We start from the raw sequence: 16,430 nt of genomic DNA, 5'->3' as shown, positions 1-16,430 counted from the left end.
AGTGAATAATTAACCATTTGACTCGTTCCCAAGTTATATACTCACTGGGTTAGAAATGATTTCCCAAACAGCTGAAGATAAGGGAAGGTTATTCCTGGTTTCACAAGGCCCCATTGTTACTGACTTGGGCGTATGTGTGAGAGGCATCAGCTGATACCTACATGCTGGTCCAGCTCCTCAGTCAAACCACTTCCTGGGGTTTTCTCGGGTAATGGCAGTGATTCAGAAGATACCACAGTAGTTTTAGAGGACTGCTCCCTGCGTGTTACTTTGGGCCTGAATGACTGGGAGCTGTCAAATTCAAAAGGAGCATTTTTGTTGCAGTACTGTTAAATCTGTGGTTCGCTTTTGCTCCAAGTTGCATTTCAGCTGAGTTTAGGGTGGCTTGTCTGTATGCTTTCAACAATGTATTTTTAAGACCATTTATTTTGTAGTAGTGGGCTAACAGCCTGATTTCCATCAATTAACCAATCCATGGCTCCACAGAGTCCCCACTAGGTACGGAGTACTATGTTAGGCCTAGGGAAATAGACAAAGGGCAATCATTTGTATCTGCCTTCAAGGGGTAATAGTAACTGGAGAGCTGAGAGATCAAAATTAAGGGGACCAAATAGAGTGTTAATGTAAACATATGCAGCTGTACTTTTATAAATATGTATTTCTGTGATTTTAGTTTCGAATTTATTCACATAGTGTGTTCCATAAGGTAAAATTTGTATTTTTATGATTTTATTTATAATATAAAAACGCAGATAGAATTATTTTTCTAAAGCTTTTGTTTTGTTTTATTATTTTCCTTAAGAGAAAAATAAGAATGTTCCAAGTTACTGTGGAATCACAAGATCTGTGTTCTTTTCTGGCCCTTCAGAAGCTCCAAAATTGCATTTCTGGCCGTGGAGTGAATAAGAACCTTGGGAATTTAAGACACCAGTTCTCTCTTTGGTTATTCTGACACCTGACTTGTGTTTTTCCTTCTAATATTGCAAATCTTCTCCTACCCTCATGGCTGAATAATGGAAATCTAATGAGATAATGTATATGGAAGCATCTGTAAGCTAGGAGGTGTTATGAATAAGCATGTACTATTATTATTATTATTATTTATTTTTTTTTTTTGTGAGGTGGACCAGCCCTGAGCTAATATCCAATGCCAATCCTCCTCTTTTTTGCTGAAGAAGACTGGCCCTGGACTAACATCTGTGCCCATCTTCCTCTACTTTATGTGGGACGCTGCCACAGCGTGGCTTGCCAAGCGGTGTGTCAGCGCGTGCCGGGGATCCGAACCGGTGAACCCTGGGCCGCCGCAGTGGAGCGCGCACACTTAACCGCTTGCACCACAGGGCCAGGCCCACATGTATTATTATTATTATCGTTGTTATTGTTTTTATGTGTTCACTGCTTCGCATTATTCCCACCGAACATCCTAGTAATTCACTTCTGTGATGGCAGCGATGATTGTGACTTTCTCAGTGGAGAAACTACTTTTTCCCTGAAATCAAGGAAATTTGGTTTGCTGATGTCACCCCGTCTTAGGCAAAACATTGATTTCACCAGTGTTGCTATCGGTGTCCTGACCGAGATTGTCGGGAAAGGAGGCGATGGGGAGGCTTATGAAGGGAGACGGTTCAGTGGGTTTACATGGCATGTAATTGTGCATTGTTTGGCTATCTGCACGCTGTCAGGCTAACTTTACAAAAACTCATATTTGATTTTATAAATAACTTCATTTTTAGATGAGAGGCTGTTCTTGGTAGTAGTTGAGTTCAGGCTCTGGAATTAAATTGTCGTGCTTCTCGTCCTGGTTGCCCCACTTCTAGCTGGGTGAAAATTGGCAAGTGTTTAATCTCTCTGTGCCTCAGTTTTCTAACCTGTAAAATAGGGGTAATTTTATGATGTGGTAGGGTGGTCGTGAAGCTTAAATGGAATAATGCCTCTAAAGCCGTTTGTACTCAATATAGATTAAAAAGGGAAATGAAATGCTATGTGAAGTGATGAAATGTACCGTCTCTTATACTGTTTTAAGTTCTAATTGATGGAATTTGGTTGAGTTTGATGGTATGTCCCTTGCGGGGAAGAGAAAGAGAGCAGGGAGGGGTGGGGAGAGAGCGGAAGGATGGGCGTGGAAGAACAGAGAAGGTGGGGCTGTGGTCACCCTTTGTAGAAACAATCTCACGTGCTTTATGGTGCTTGGCAGCTTAAAAGTTCTTTTATATACGTTTATTTCAGTTAATCCTCACAACAACCCCTGTTTTACAGATATAGGAATTGTACCTCGGAGACCCTCAATGACTGGCTCACTGACAGGTGGCCAGTGAGGGATACAGTGAGGTCAGAGAAGCTGACCTCCTGGACTTGGGCGGAAATTTCCTTTCCTTCCGTACCCTGGTCCTTCTCTGCTATTTAAGAATGTTCATATTTATAATAATCCTGGTGCTGAATCCCAAAGGAGCAGAGAGTCCTGTGCTGCTGCAGACCAGGGGGTTATTGGTGGGGGTCCAGGGGACCTCCTTCTGTGATACTGAGAGCACCGACCTGCAGCTGTTCAGGGCTGGCCTTCCCCCTGCTGCTCAAAGGTTTTAAGCGTCCCCTATCTCCTTGCGGCCTCTGAGTGAAGATTGTGTTTCATCTCTGTGGAGGGCCATTTTGGATCAGTGTTCTGTGGGAGAAATTGTCAGTGTTTCCTTTTTGCTAGAAAGGAAGGTAATGAACACCTACTGAGTGATTGAACACTTACCATACAAAATTAATAGTATGAATACACTTTTAACCCTTTTTTGAGTCACTGTGTTGATAAACTTGAAGTTAGTGAAATTACTAATGTGTATGATCCAAACCCTAGTCTGACTTAAGTAAGTAATTCAAGTGTACACTTTTAAAATGCTAGTTGTTATAAAATATAGTTTTACTTTTTTTTTTTTCGGTTCTAAGATTAAACACAGCTTTAAAAGTTCGATTTTCTCCTTCTCCTGGGTGTCCTGTTTGTCATATTAAAAATCAGATGATCAGAAAAAATTCAGTATAGTGCTTCAGATTTTAAAAATATTGAGAGCAAGTTTTAAAATTAGAAGAATTATTTCATGCATGTTAATGAGTAAAGATTGAATTGATTTTAGTATTACATTTGAATACATTATTTTTATGAAATCGTTTTCTACTCTGAATAAGAAATTTATATATAGTTGGTAGAATATATGTTTGTCAAATAAGAAATTTTTTTTATGTGTTAAAATTTTGATTAACTGGGGCCAGCCTGGTGGCATAGCAGTTAAGTTTGCACATTCTGCTTTGGTGGCCCAGGGTTTGCGGGTTTGGATCCCGGGCACGGACCTACTCATCACTCATCAAGCCAGGCTGATCAAGTCCCACATAGAGGAAGTAGAAGGACCTACAGGTAGGGTATACAACTATGTACTGGGGCTTTGGGGAGAAAAAAGAAAAAGAGGAAGATTGGCAATAGATGTTAGCTCAGGGGCAATTTCCCCGCCCCCCAAAAAAACTTGGACTTCATAAAAAATTTGTTTGATTAGCTATAATATGATGTGTTTTTGGTCTATATGCATTTTATTTTTCAGAGGAGGGGTAGGTGACAGTGACTTACTTTTTGTGAAGCAACGTCTAGGCCTCGGGTTTCTTAACCTTGATACTGTTGACACTTGAGTCTGGACAGTTCTTTGTTGTAGGGGGCCGTTTGTGCATTGTAGGATGTTTAGCAGCATCCCTGGCTGCTACCCAGTAGACACCAGTAGTATCTCCCATTCCCAGTCTTGACAATCAAAAATTTCTCCAGGTGTTGCCGAATGTCCCCAAGGGAGCAAAATCATCCCTGGCTGAGAACCATGATTTTCAATATATATTCAAATCTTCTACCTGAACTAAATCTATATTATTCTATAATTTTAAATGGATGCTCAGAATCACACCAAAAAGGAGAAGATACTGTATTTATAGAGGCACTGCATTGTCCTTTTCAGTTATGAAAAAAATAAGGTTTTTCTACAATATGGGTTAAAATGTTTTCTGGTCACCTGTCAGTTACCATAACAAATCCAATTTGCCAGAATTCCAAACATTTGGAGGAATATTTTATCTCCTTATCTTCTTTCAATATAGATATATCCCCTTAATTCTGAATTAATTTATAACAATGATTTGATAGTGTTTTTTTTTTTAACTTCCAATAAATGTATATAATAGTGTGGTTTGCCACATAGCAAATATTTTCTCTAATTAGAACATTCTATATGTTCCAGAAGTATGCACATGCTGAAAGTTTTAATTGCCTTTACAGATAAGCGTGTGCCTCCATGAAACAGTCGTGCAAAGGCGCTAACATTGGGTTTCAGCAGTCTCTTTATGGACTTTTTAGTGAATGTTTTAGCATAAGGAGGCAAATAAATGCACCTGGCTATTAACTACTGTAGGGATGTAGACATTTCACTTGGCCCAGGAATTAAGTGACTGCTTTTTAAAATGTGTTTTGCTACCGATAGGACGTATTTTCACTCTATTGAACCATGGGCTGAAGCTTTAGCCAATCAGAGGAAAGAATTTACTGTATGGCAAAAGGAAGTATTTGTTCCGTTATTGTAGTACATGGCCTCGTGCCATCTTTGATAAAGGATTGAAGTGCTGTGCACCCAAAGTCTGCTAGCCTCTTGACCCTTCATCAATCATCGGCCGGACTGTGAGGTTAAGTGAACCGTAGCTCAGTAAGATAACTATTGTTTAAGCATTGTGTAACTCTTGAAAACGGAAATTACTGACACAGCAGTCCTGCAATGTGTGTCTTTCTAGTTTTAAGATTATAGACATATGTTTCCTTTCTGCTGCTAATCCGTGCCAGATTAGAGACATAAAATGATAATATATAAGACTTGATGTTGGGTTATTCAGGTGGGTGATGTTGAGACCTATTTTTAAGAGAAGAACATACACGAAAATAAATGACCTATTCTAGCACAAAATTTCAAGAATTTCACATAGGATCCTACTGGAATTTTTATTGTTTTAAAACCTTCCAACTCTTGCGTACTTCTTTTCCACTATTAATGTATTAATTACTGAGAGCATGGATTTCTCCACATGTTTCCTAAGTAACCGATGGCACATACAAATTCTTTCATCGCATGTTTTTTTTTTTCTGACTAGCTCAGGAAAACTTTATAAGAGCTACGTTCACAGCTTGATGTCATCTAATCTCTATATGTGTGTCGCGTTCTTCAACAAGTACAGTAATATATCAGCTGCAGCTGTTGCTGGCCGAACTGTCACAGAAGTGGGTGGAGGGAGACTCAGAGATGGTGGGTGCAGGTTCTGCGTATCAAAAACATATCTGTTGCAATCAATCTGTGATGATAACAACTGGCTTGCAGAAGGCAGTTCGAGCCAGATATTTGTTTTGTCTTTGACCAAATGTACAGTAGACTGGATGCCACAGTGGATAAATACCACCGATAGTTTGTAAAAGCTGGTTGAGTCTATACAATGGCCTGACTTGTACAGTGAGAAATACACACTAATGTGTAGGGTTCATTAGTTTTGGCTGTAGCCTGCCTGTGAAGTTATTAACGTAAAGCTTGATTCCTAATAGCATGCAAAGTTGAAAAAAAGACAAATGAAAATGCATACTAGCAAAAGAGCAAAATGTTTGTTTTCTGATATAAGCAGGCAGCGATGCTTTCTAATGAAGTGTATTTTGATTAAAATAAATATTTATACCAAGGCCCATCTCCAGTTGCTTATTAGAGGACTATTAACACCACACTTACCAGAGCCGGTTAGAAGTACTGGGGTCAGTACATCCCCGCCTAAGATTTCTCGTAACCCACTGGATCCGTCTTTCCCCATCTTCTGTCTTTCCCCATTCTCCAGTTTACCGTGAGGGCAGAGAGGAGGACTAACAATCTCCACCAAAAATTGTAGCTTGACTTTTATCTTCTTGTTTACCTTCTATAAAGACAGTTCAAGGGAAAGGGAAATGATTTTTTAGCAGTTAGAAAGGGGTAATTAGCCACATTGGGCTGAGTCTCCTTGCACTTTAACCCTGTTGGTATAAAATGAAATCCTGATACTGTTAAATCAATTAAGGGAGAGACTTACCTTAAAGACAAAAAGAAAGCCTGGTGCACAGCTTTACATATGAGTCCTCCCAATAATTCTGTGTTATCGTTGACATCAAAATACATATCGCTATGGTGATTGTCCACGTTTTCTAAGTGTCTCATGGCATATTCAAATTCGTAAGGCTGCAGATGCCTTACGAAGAGCATCTCCCAGACTAAATACGTGTGTTCTAGGAACTTAAGATTAAAGACAGACACTTTGATATGGATACACATACATATGACAAAGATAATAAAGGCGTTGGCTCTTACCTAATTCTACAAGAAAGCTTTCCAGCAGAGATGGAATTTCAGGAACTGTTTATTGCTGGAAATATCTGTGTGGCTGGGAGTTGAGGAAAGGAAGGGTGTGGCAATGATTATGCTCAGTCATTTATTAATAGCTGACATTTACTGAGTACTTACCGTGTGCCAACCGGGAGTGCTTTATGTGTATTAACTTGGTTCTCCAACAAGCTTTTGAGGCAATTATTGTTATTATCTCCATTTTATAGATGAGGAAACTGAGGCACAAGGAGAATAAATAACTTGTCTAAGGTTATAGATGTAGTAAGGGGCGGAGTATGCCTCTTCACCAGTGCACCACACTGTCTATCTTATTTAATTTCCATCACGGCCCTGCAAAGTAGGTATTTTCTTCACTCTACAAATGAAGAAATTGAAGCCCAGAAGGATTAACTTTGTCAAGGTCATAGGTGGCCAGTGGCAGAGGAAGGATTTGAAACAAAGGTCTGACTCTCTCAAAAGTTTATGCTTTTAGATTGCAAGAGAAGGCCTTCTGGGTAAGGCCCAGAGGCGTAACCGACTTAGAAAAAATATGGGAGGTCTAGCTCCTTCCTTGTAAAGACAGTTAAGGTTATAAAGAAGCCTGTATAGGTTCTTCATAATTCGTGGTAAGGCAGTAGAGCAGTTGTTTACTGAAGCATGCGAAATCCCATCTAGTTCAACTGTATCTTATAGAAATCGTCTGTCTCTATCATCCTGGGCTGTGCTTCATTACCTTTGGTCTGCCTCTTTTCAGTGTACTGGGCTGTTCTATTCCTGTTTATAAATCTTTTAAGTGTGCAATTAAAGAAGTAATTAAATTGTCACTGTAATTTATCGTATGCCTGAAGTCAATCACCTAATTAAACTGCAAGTGAAGAGAGGTGATAGGTTCATATGCATTTATTAAATATTACTGTATTAATTATGCAAGGATTTTGAACCAAGTCAAAGAGAAAACTAATGGTAACACTGGTCTTTAAAAGTTTTTCCATTTCTGCTCTTCTCAGTTTAATAATTTGAGACCCTCACTAATTAGTAGCATAACCCTAATATCTTTTTTGGTTAATTTTTAATGAAATTAGGACTTTTATCTCTTTCACTCAGCATTTTCTTATAATGCTCCTGACAGCATTAATGCATACCATCCCACATTCTAACCGAATAAGCAATTAGAAATATAATAGAAAGCAAAATTTGAATTCATGGGTTATATATAGCAGTTCAAATTCTATCTTGAATTATACAAATGACAGCATATTAGACACCTGGAATCGTTCAGAGGAGATTTGGTTTTCATAGAGCAATAGTGACTGTGAAGGTACTTATTTTTTTATTAGGGAATAAAAACCTACAACAAAAAAACCAAAACCCGAATAGGCTGTAGTGAAACTCTTTCTGGAGGAAACTGTTTTTGAAGGGTCTATTTTTCAGTTCTAAGCTCTAACACATATGTATGTGTATGTATTATGTGAGGTGAGAATTGATAAATTGGATTGGTGTTTCAGCCCCTTGGGAGGTAATTGCAGTCTGTAATGGAATTGGCTGAATTTGTTCTTTTGGGATTCTGGCCTTCAGGGAAAGAATACTAAGGGACTTGATCAAGTGTCATTCATGTGAGTGACAGGTTGTGTGCAGTGAATTTTCCTCTCCTTGTGTTTAATTTTTTTGGGGGTGGGTTGAACTAAAGGCTGTCATTCCAGAAGAGCAATCTTTAAAAAAAAGAAAAAGCAATAGAGAGCAGAATAAGGGCGTTTAACTGAGGTATATAATTGCAAATGTATATACTGAGAAGTTACTAGGTGCTCAAAAAATGATTGGATGAACAGGTTGTCGTGTGTAAAGATTCTAGTTTCTATGCCCTCTAGGTGCGTGTAAGATATCCTCAACTTATGAATAGTTTTCTTGGATAGTATTTATTTTTCTTTGCTAAGTCACAAAAGCTGAGATGACCTGTAACGTACTTGAAGTATTAGTGTTAGTTAAGGAGTTATATACCTGGGTGTCAGTTTCTCTGAAAAAGTGCATTCTGAGTGACAAGCTGTGATATTGGGGAACACAGGTCTTTCTGCTATTGTGGGAGCAGCGTCTCTCCCACTTCTGATTCTAGGCTACTCCTCGAGTTCTTGGTTGAAGGGATCTAAGAAGGCTCCTGCTGACACTCCTGTAGGCTGGAGAGTGGGAGGGAGAGCAAGGGAAGGTCGGCTCTAGTTCCAGGCTGCAGGACTAGGGGCAGAGGTGAAATCCTCAGTGTGGGGAGCAGAAAGGGAAGAAAGGGATCCCCCTACAGCTTTTTGTTGGTCTAGCTGCTCCCTGGGTGGTCTTTCCAATGGAAGAGGCAGATGTAAATCATGCACGTTTAATTTGAAAATTGCTAACACATATATATCCTTCTAATACCATCTTTGTTTATAGCAATATAAACATTTCTCCATACTGGCACAAAAGCAACATAAAATAATAAAGATGAGATTTAAATAAAGATTTTGCTTATAATTGTGTTTTAGGGACCTGTGGACTAGAAATATTCCTTGAATCAGTGCTCAATGGAATGTGAGCTTTTACATAGAGAGAAATACATCTTATTCTTTCTAAGATCCTAGCTCCCGTCCCAGAGTTTGATAAAGAGTGGACTCTCAAAATGCGTAATATGTAAAAGCATGGTTAGATGAAGGCAGATGTGAAGTACTGTGAAAATTTTGATTTGATATTTTTCATTTACTTTAAATCTGGCATGACATTTACTATTGCATTTGACCTCTTTGGAGAAAAACTTTCTAAACTTATTTTATTTCCCCTTTTCTTGTGAGGACTCAATTAAATGTGTAAAAGGATTCATAACTTGATATTTGCCATACACTGTCTTCAGAAATATTTCATAATATTATAACCTATGCTTTTTGATTCTTCAGAAGGCAATATTTTAGAAAGTTATTTTATACATAGTAGCTATTAATAGCCATTAATAGTCTAAAGGAGTTAATTCATAATTTCCAAAAAGATCTGAGGTTTTAAAATAAAAACAGTGTATGTATTAATGTCAGCGACATTGACCAGGCTGAGAAAAGATTTGGCTTGTATTCAGGTCTTATTATAAAGAAACCCAAACTACTATAATTCAGAGTTTATTTGTGTGTATAGTTCTGATATCTGAGGTTTCGTGGTGCATTGTGTATGGAGCTGTGGACAGAGAATTTATAAGAACAGTATAACCAAATCTGGGTTTTGCCATTTTTATATATTTCATTTGCTACAGTAGAAAATCCATTATTCAATATGTTTTGTTTTTTTTTTTTAGCTGTTGAAAATAGTAAAAATTGTTTGAGGAAGAAGTGACACTTGTCTTTCACATCTGGTAGTACAATAAATTTGTTTCATTCTTTCTTGTAATTCTGTTAGTCAAACCCATGTTTCAATTATCAGTGTTTCTTCTCTGTTATGGAGATTTATATAGTGGGAAGAGAGAATAAAGGGTGGCAAAAAGATTCAAGTATAAAATATTGATAACAGAGTCTTGGAGATTGCTGGGCTGATATGTCTACTTAACTTGATAAACCTAAAATTTCCTGAAAAAATTTTCAAGTCACATTATGAAAATGTAAATGCTGTTTCATTGTTGTTGTTGTTGGTTTTCATCATTAGAGAAATCGATGGTTCGCAAGCCATTGCCGCCATCTTCCCACAGCTGTCCCGAATAACCATCTGCTCTTAAGTGTGGACCAAATTCTAACCTCCAGTGAGGCTGCCGCACTGTCTGGTCTGCTTGCTCACGACTTCTTTCTTAGGAGTCCACGTTGGAATGGAATCCTTTTCTAAATAGACGTTTCTTACACTGAATTTTATCTGTTTATAATTTGATAGAGTAGGGCCGACCACTTAGAACCTAAGACAACATCAAATTGTTCAGAGGGAGAGGGCTAATTTCAAGGGCCTTTATTGATGACTTGGAAAGAAGCCAAAACAGATCAGTTTTTTGGAATACTAAATTTGTAGCATCAGTCTGACTGCAAAATATGTATGTGTGTGTCTTCAAAATGCCTGTCACTTGGTGCTATTCTACCTTATCTAAGGACACCTGCGAGAAACAGAATTATTTCTTTGGGCTGGTCCTGTTGCTCACAGTTCATCGAATGTTATTGCATTAGATCTTTGGTTTCTATGGGACATGGCATTCCATTTTTTTCTTATATAGAAACTGTGGTTTATTCATCTCAAGCCTCTAGTACATACGTTAGAGCTCGTCATTATTAGTAAATTGCTTCTTATAGATTAATCATGTGAGTATTAATACTTGGGAAGGCTATTTTAATTGATCTGTCAATGAAGAGGGAGAGTCTTGGCTGCTTAGTAATAAAATATAATAATGATCATGTTTCTTTCCAAACACATAGAAGCAAAGAGGCTTTGTTATTCTAACCAGCATTTTCCTTTGTGAATGCACTTCAGCATTTGAATATGCTGCTTGCATTACCTGCATTTGTCACCTGGTGGTATGTGGTTCTGCTGTGGTGTTTTTTTGTGACCTGATGTATGCATGGAGCAAATTTTTAACTTTCTTGAAAATTGATCCAAGTCTTCTATGAAATGGTAGTTGGCTTAACTTCTGTTTCTTTTTTATTTTTTCTATAGTTAAATGAAGCACATAGGAGTTAAAGAAGTTTTACCTCATTTTAAAAAGTCTATTTGTGGGGCTGGCCTAGTAGCACAAACGGTTAAGTGGGTGTGTTCTGCTTCAGTGGCTTGGGGTTTGCAGGTTCGTCTCCCGGGCGCACACCGACACACCGCTTGGCAAGCCATGCTGTGGCAGCATCCCATATCAAGTAGAGGAAGATGGGCACAGATGTTAGCTCAGGGCCAATCTTCCTCAGCAAAAAAAAAAAAAAAAAAAAGAGAAGGATTAGCATTGGATGTTAGCTCAGGGCTGATCTTCCTCACAAATAAAAAAAAAGAAAAGTCTATTTATTACTTAGACAAGTTGCAAAATTTGTTAGGAATAAGGCCTATTTCCAGAGCCAGAAGTGACCCTAATGGATGGCTTGTAGAACTTTGTAATACGAGTGTACATATAAGTAATTTTTTAAAATCTTGAAACAAATGATAAGCATTATAAATTTATTTCCCTCACATGAGGAGCTCATTTAAGTTTTTATCCCTTGGTTCTTCCTACAATTAGTGGGAATCATGTGAAGTCAACATAAGTACATTTAATTGTGGCTCAGAGTTTTTATCTCTTTTACAGTTCAGAAAAACGTAGAAGATTTGAGAGGATAGAGGTCTTTGTTGAATTTCTGCCTTTTTTTAAAAAGGAGAATTTATAGGAGAAACAAAAATGTTTACACTTTCCCTATTGTGAAGTTTAACCCAAATAAAGATTGTGATTTTGGTTAGAATCCTTCCCTTTCGGTGACTTTCAAAGGATATTACCTCAACTTCTTGCTTAGCAGAACAACAATCAACATTTTATTTTCAACTTCCTTTTAAAAACTTCTTTTTCTGGTCCTTGTTTTGACAAGTTTATGTGGATTAAGTCTTATTGCCTTGTCTTTGAGCGGATGCTGTTGGCTTAGGAAATACCTCAGACTTTTTTCGTAGCGTCCAAAAGTAAAAGAAAAGAATGAAAGACAGAAATCTGTGTTTTACTCATTTTTATATTTCTACGGTATCTAGAGAATCCCTGGCCCCAACGTGGACAATCACAAGTGATTCATTTAACAACATGCCGCAGCTGTTTATCGAGCACCTGTTGTATGCTAGGTCCTGTGCAGTATGCAGAGCGCACTTTCTACCTCCAGGAGCTCTGGGTTTATAGGAAAGGCACATGTAAAATAAACTGCAGTACAGGAGATGAGGGTTTCCACAGAGGCTGGCACAAGAAAGTAGGAGGTGAGCTAAAGGCAGACGTGAATAACAGCGGAGGGGGAGGGGCATTTGTTCTGAACAAATATTAAGCAATCGCCTGCTATTTTCCAGGCACTATTCAAGGTACGGGGGACACAGGGGTGAACAGAACAGCGTTGCCTCCCCTGAGAAGCTTCTATTCTAGGGTGGGAGAGACATATCATCCTTCCTGGTACATATGCTGTGTGTGCATATGTATGTGTGTGTGTATGTGTTAATTAGGTAGGAGAGGGTCTGGAAGGAGGTGACATTGGAGCAGGGACTTGATGGGGTCAGGCAGAAAGAACAGCCTTGTGATAATGTGTGCTGCCTACATATGTTTAGAACCCCCCCTTGAGAGAAAGGAATTAACATTTCCAAGTGAGGAAGAGGAATAGCTTAGTATAAATGAGATGCTGTGGCAGGCAGGGCACTTGATGCTTTCTGCCATGTTAAGGCCACCAGGCTCCATCTCTGGGGTTCAGCCAACCTGGAGGTGCCATTGTCCTGCTCCTGGTCCTGGGCACGACTGTGGAGCGGTGGCACCGTGCCCAAGCCCAGGCTGAGGTCCCCTTTCTCCGGGGACACCCCCTTCCTCCTGAGGCCTCAGACCTGGTGCCCCCTGCTCCACCTCCCACGTGGGACTTGGCACAGGGGAGGCCCCGGCTTGGAAAGGGCAAATCTGACTTAAAATTAAACCCAGAGCTATAATATAAAAAAATGCCCATGATTAGGTGTTTACAGCACCGAATCTTCAACAATTAAAGAGAAAAGGTGTGGGTGGGGTAAAAAATAGCAATACCCACACTCTGAAGTTTTTGAGAAAAACAGGAAACTAGTCTTTTTTAACCAGTGATGCCCAGAACTGGTTATTGCAAAGAGGGTTGTTTTTCTGATGCGTTGTGGTCAGTGCAGCTGTGCCAGAAGTCGATTTCTGCTCATTATGACAGCCGTCTGTGGATTTCTTTAGCTGACAAACCTATAGACAGGCAAGCATAATTATGAGTAGTAACCCGGTCATTATGGCCGGATGGTGCGTGGAAAACAATTTGCACAAGTCCCAAAAGCCCGTGAGAACATACAAAATAAGAGCATTTGGCGAGCACACAGCTATTTCCGGGAGTTGTGAATGACCCAGACCTATGAGCCATACAATAGCTTATTGTAGAAGGACTGTCTGCATTCTCTCTTTATTTGGATTTTTTGTAAAGTTGACAGACAACATTGGATGGCAAGTGACATAATATTTTTTCTAATTTGCTCGTTAACTCAAGCTCCACATTCTAACAACTTTTTAGACCTCTGTATTTTTTGCTTATATTTGCAGGTCATTGGCAACTAAATAATGATTAAAAAAGTAAAATTGAGGTCACAGCGATGTGGTCTCGAACTGTTCTCAGAATCTCACAAATGCACCGTCACCGCCGCGTTTGTGAACAGCAGGGGAAAAATGATCACAGAAGGGATTGTTTGGGCAATTATTGATGAGATTTCTGTTCTCTCAAATAATGCAAAATGCTTTAGATTTAGAACCAAATTGAAATAGAGCAATTCCCTTTATCTGCACTGTATCCGTATACGGAAGGCCAGGTTAGTACAGACTAGTCACTGAGGTTTCCCCTCCACTTCCTGTGTGGGTTCAGGGTAATTGGGGAGCCCCTCTAAACCAGAGCTCTCCCTTGCAGGCCATTTCTCGGTGCATGTGAAGATGTCATCTTTTTAAGGATAAAAAGGGGCATTAGACTTAGACTTTTGGAAGTTGAGTCATATAACCTAGATTTCATTGCTTATTGCATTTGATGGTCACCAAGCCAAACATTTGGTCTGTGCGTTGAAGGTTTTACGCTTGTCTGTTTGCATCAGACTTTACAGTTATCTCTTTAATAAGTCAATTACTCACACTTCTCTCTTGTGAAGCTCGTTTGCAGGGCTTGATCCAGGCAGTATGCCTGGGCTTAGCAGTGCCCCCCTGTCCAGCCAGCTGCCTAGGCTGCTCCAAAAAAGGCAACCGTTACTGCTATCGATTTTTCTAGCACACTGGTGATGTTTGAGTTATTTGCAATGAGAAGGAAGTCAACTCCTTGCCTCTGCCTTTTTGTTTCACCACAAAAGTACTGTACGTCGAGTCTCCAGTCTCTCGGTGGCAGTAACATAAGTCAAAGGGGATTCTTTTCACTCCTTTCTGTGGGAGTGGCTTGGGAGAATCCTGGAAATTAAAGAGAGGAGCATGGGGTGGAACTGGGAGGATGTGAAGATCTATTTTTAACTCCACGCTGTGTCTCTGATTCTTAGTGAAATGGGATGAGAGTACCTGCCATTTCCCCCTCACCAGCGTGTGGTGAAAAGTAATGAGACAATGGTTGTCAAGTGCTCTCAAAGGCAGATGACAGATGTTTTCAAAAGTACCAGCTCTTACTGGAAAAAAAAAAAAACACAAAACAATTCAGCAAACAAACAGGTTTTATCAGAAAGCTTCATATTTCAAACACACATTAAAATCCTGGTGTTTCAGCTGGGAAAACATATCCCTGGGAAGTTGTGATAGTGTTGGAATGGCAGAAAAATGGATGTTTATTACTTTCGCTTCTTCTTAGATGTGCCCTCACCACGACAGATTTTTGTACATTTTCATGTTCAGATTTTTAAAATCTTGAGGACTAGAAATACCATTTTTTCACTTTTCATCCTTGGTGGAGCCTGAGTATATCTTTGACACTGTTACTCTTTAAATAGCCACACTAAGCAATGAACAGAAGTACAGTGTAGAATCTCAGGGGGGAGACTCAGGAAAACAGAGTCCATTCTATGGTAGAGCAATGAAGGAAAACCCTCCCGATCCCTCCATCATTCAGTATTGCTGAGCAGTTTCCTAGAACTGATTTGGGTCTCTGCCAGATGGTTCTGACTACGCAAAGTATTTGTCCATCACAACTCAGGCTCCTCAAATTCTTACTGTCTTGCCCTCCCATTTTGTTTTTGTTGGCGATTTTTATTATGAAGAGAGTTAAAAATGCACTGTGCTCTTCCTTGTCCTCCCTAATGAGAAGATGGTGCTCGAGAGGTGATGACTATCTGTGCAGGAGGCCACAGCTGACGAGGCCAGTGTGTAACGATCAGTCCTTTCCCTGCTGTGCACACGTGGAGATTGTTCCTTGATTTCTCACAGTCATCATTTCTGATACAGCCTGGAGCTAAAGGGAGACTCGCTCTGTCAAGCTGGGGGCCATTTTTTGCCTTTGTTGAAAGAGGTTTCTCTTGCGGGCCTGCTCATTGCCTGGGTGGGTCGTCTGCTAGGCTCACAGACACCTCACGATTGGAGCCCTCACCATAGAAGGGTTCTCAAGATCACTTTTCCCTACTTTCTTTGGAGCAGCCCCTTTCTCCCTACCATCTGGGGAGAAAACAGTCATGGCGGTGAGAATTGACAGAAAGGTTGGAGATGACTAAGCCAAACTCTTTCTCTTTTTAGTTGAAGAAAGAGGTTACGTTTCTTGCCTGGGTCATGGAACTACTTTATTTGTGTCCTGACAGTGGCCCTTCTTTCATTCTTTTTCATACATATGGCCCAGTAAGGCTTTTCTTGGGGAGATTGTTGCTCTAATACGAGGGAGCTGTGGGCATTTCAGGAACTAGCTGATACTCCTGGGTTGCCACTGGATGCTCGATGAGGAACACACAGCTGCTGTTGGTGGAGATGCTTACGAAGCAGGATCGTGGCATCGTGGCAGGGTTTACATTCTCCTAGAAGCTGGCACACTACCTGCTCTAGAAAACTGCAGCTTGATCCAGGTGATCCCAAGTTCATGCCGTGCCCTTTCTGCCAGCCTCTCCAAGTTTGGCTCTCTTGATTTTATTTCTTCAGTTAAAAAACAGATGCCATAGTGAAGGGAGACGTATATATGGTGATGGACAAACAAAAATGTACAACCCAAAATTTCACAATGTTAAAAACTATTAAAACATCAATAAAAAAAAAATGAAAAAGAAAAAAAAAACCGGAAAAAACTACAAAAAAAAAAAAAAGCAGATGCCATAGGTTGTATTTCTGAAGAACAACGTTGGCTGGTTATAGAATTTCTCTTAGTTGGGCATGATCTTCATGATGGGGTTTGAGTGACATAGTAGTCTGCAGTGTTTGTGTTGTAATCAGTTGCTTAAACGCATTAG

At 39.6% G+C, this 16,430-nt stretch overlaps 1 long non-coding RNA gene across 1 annotated transcript in view; it reads left to right on the top strand.

Moving 5' to 3' along the window:
- LOC147912259 (uncharacterized) overlaps positions 1 to 16,430 on the top strand; it is a 94,199-nt gene that overhangs the window by 4,495 nt on the left and 73,274 nt on the right. The gene's annotated exons all lie outside the window — the stretch shown is intronic.

Source organism: Ceratotherium simum, chromosome 38 (genome assembly GCF_057802395.1).
Source record: "Ceratotherium simum simum isolate JZ-2026a chromosome 38, ASM5780239v1, whole genome shotgun sequence".
NCBI lineage: Eukaryota > Metazoa > Chordata > Mammalia > Perissodactyla > Rhinocerotidae > Ceratotherium > Ceratotherium simum.
This window is presented reverse-complemented; position numbering and strand designations above follow the sequence as displayed.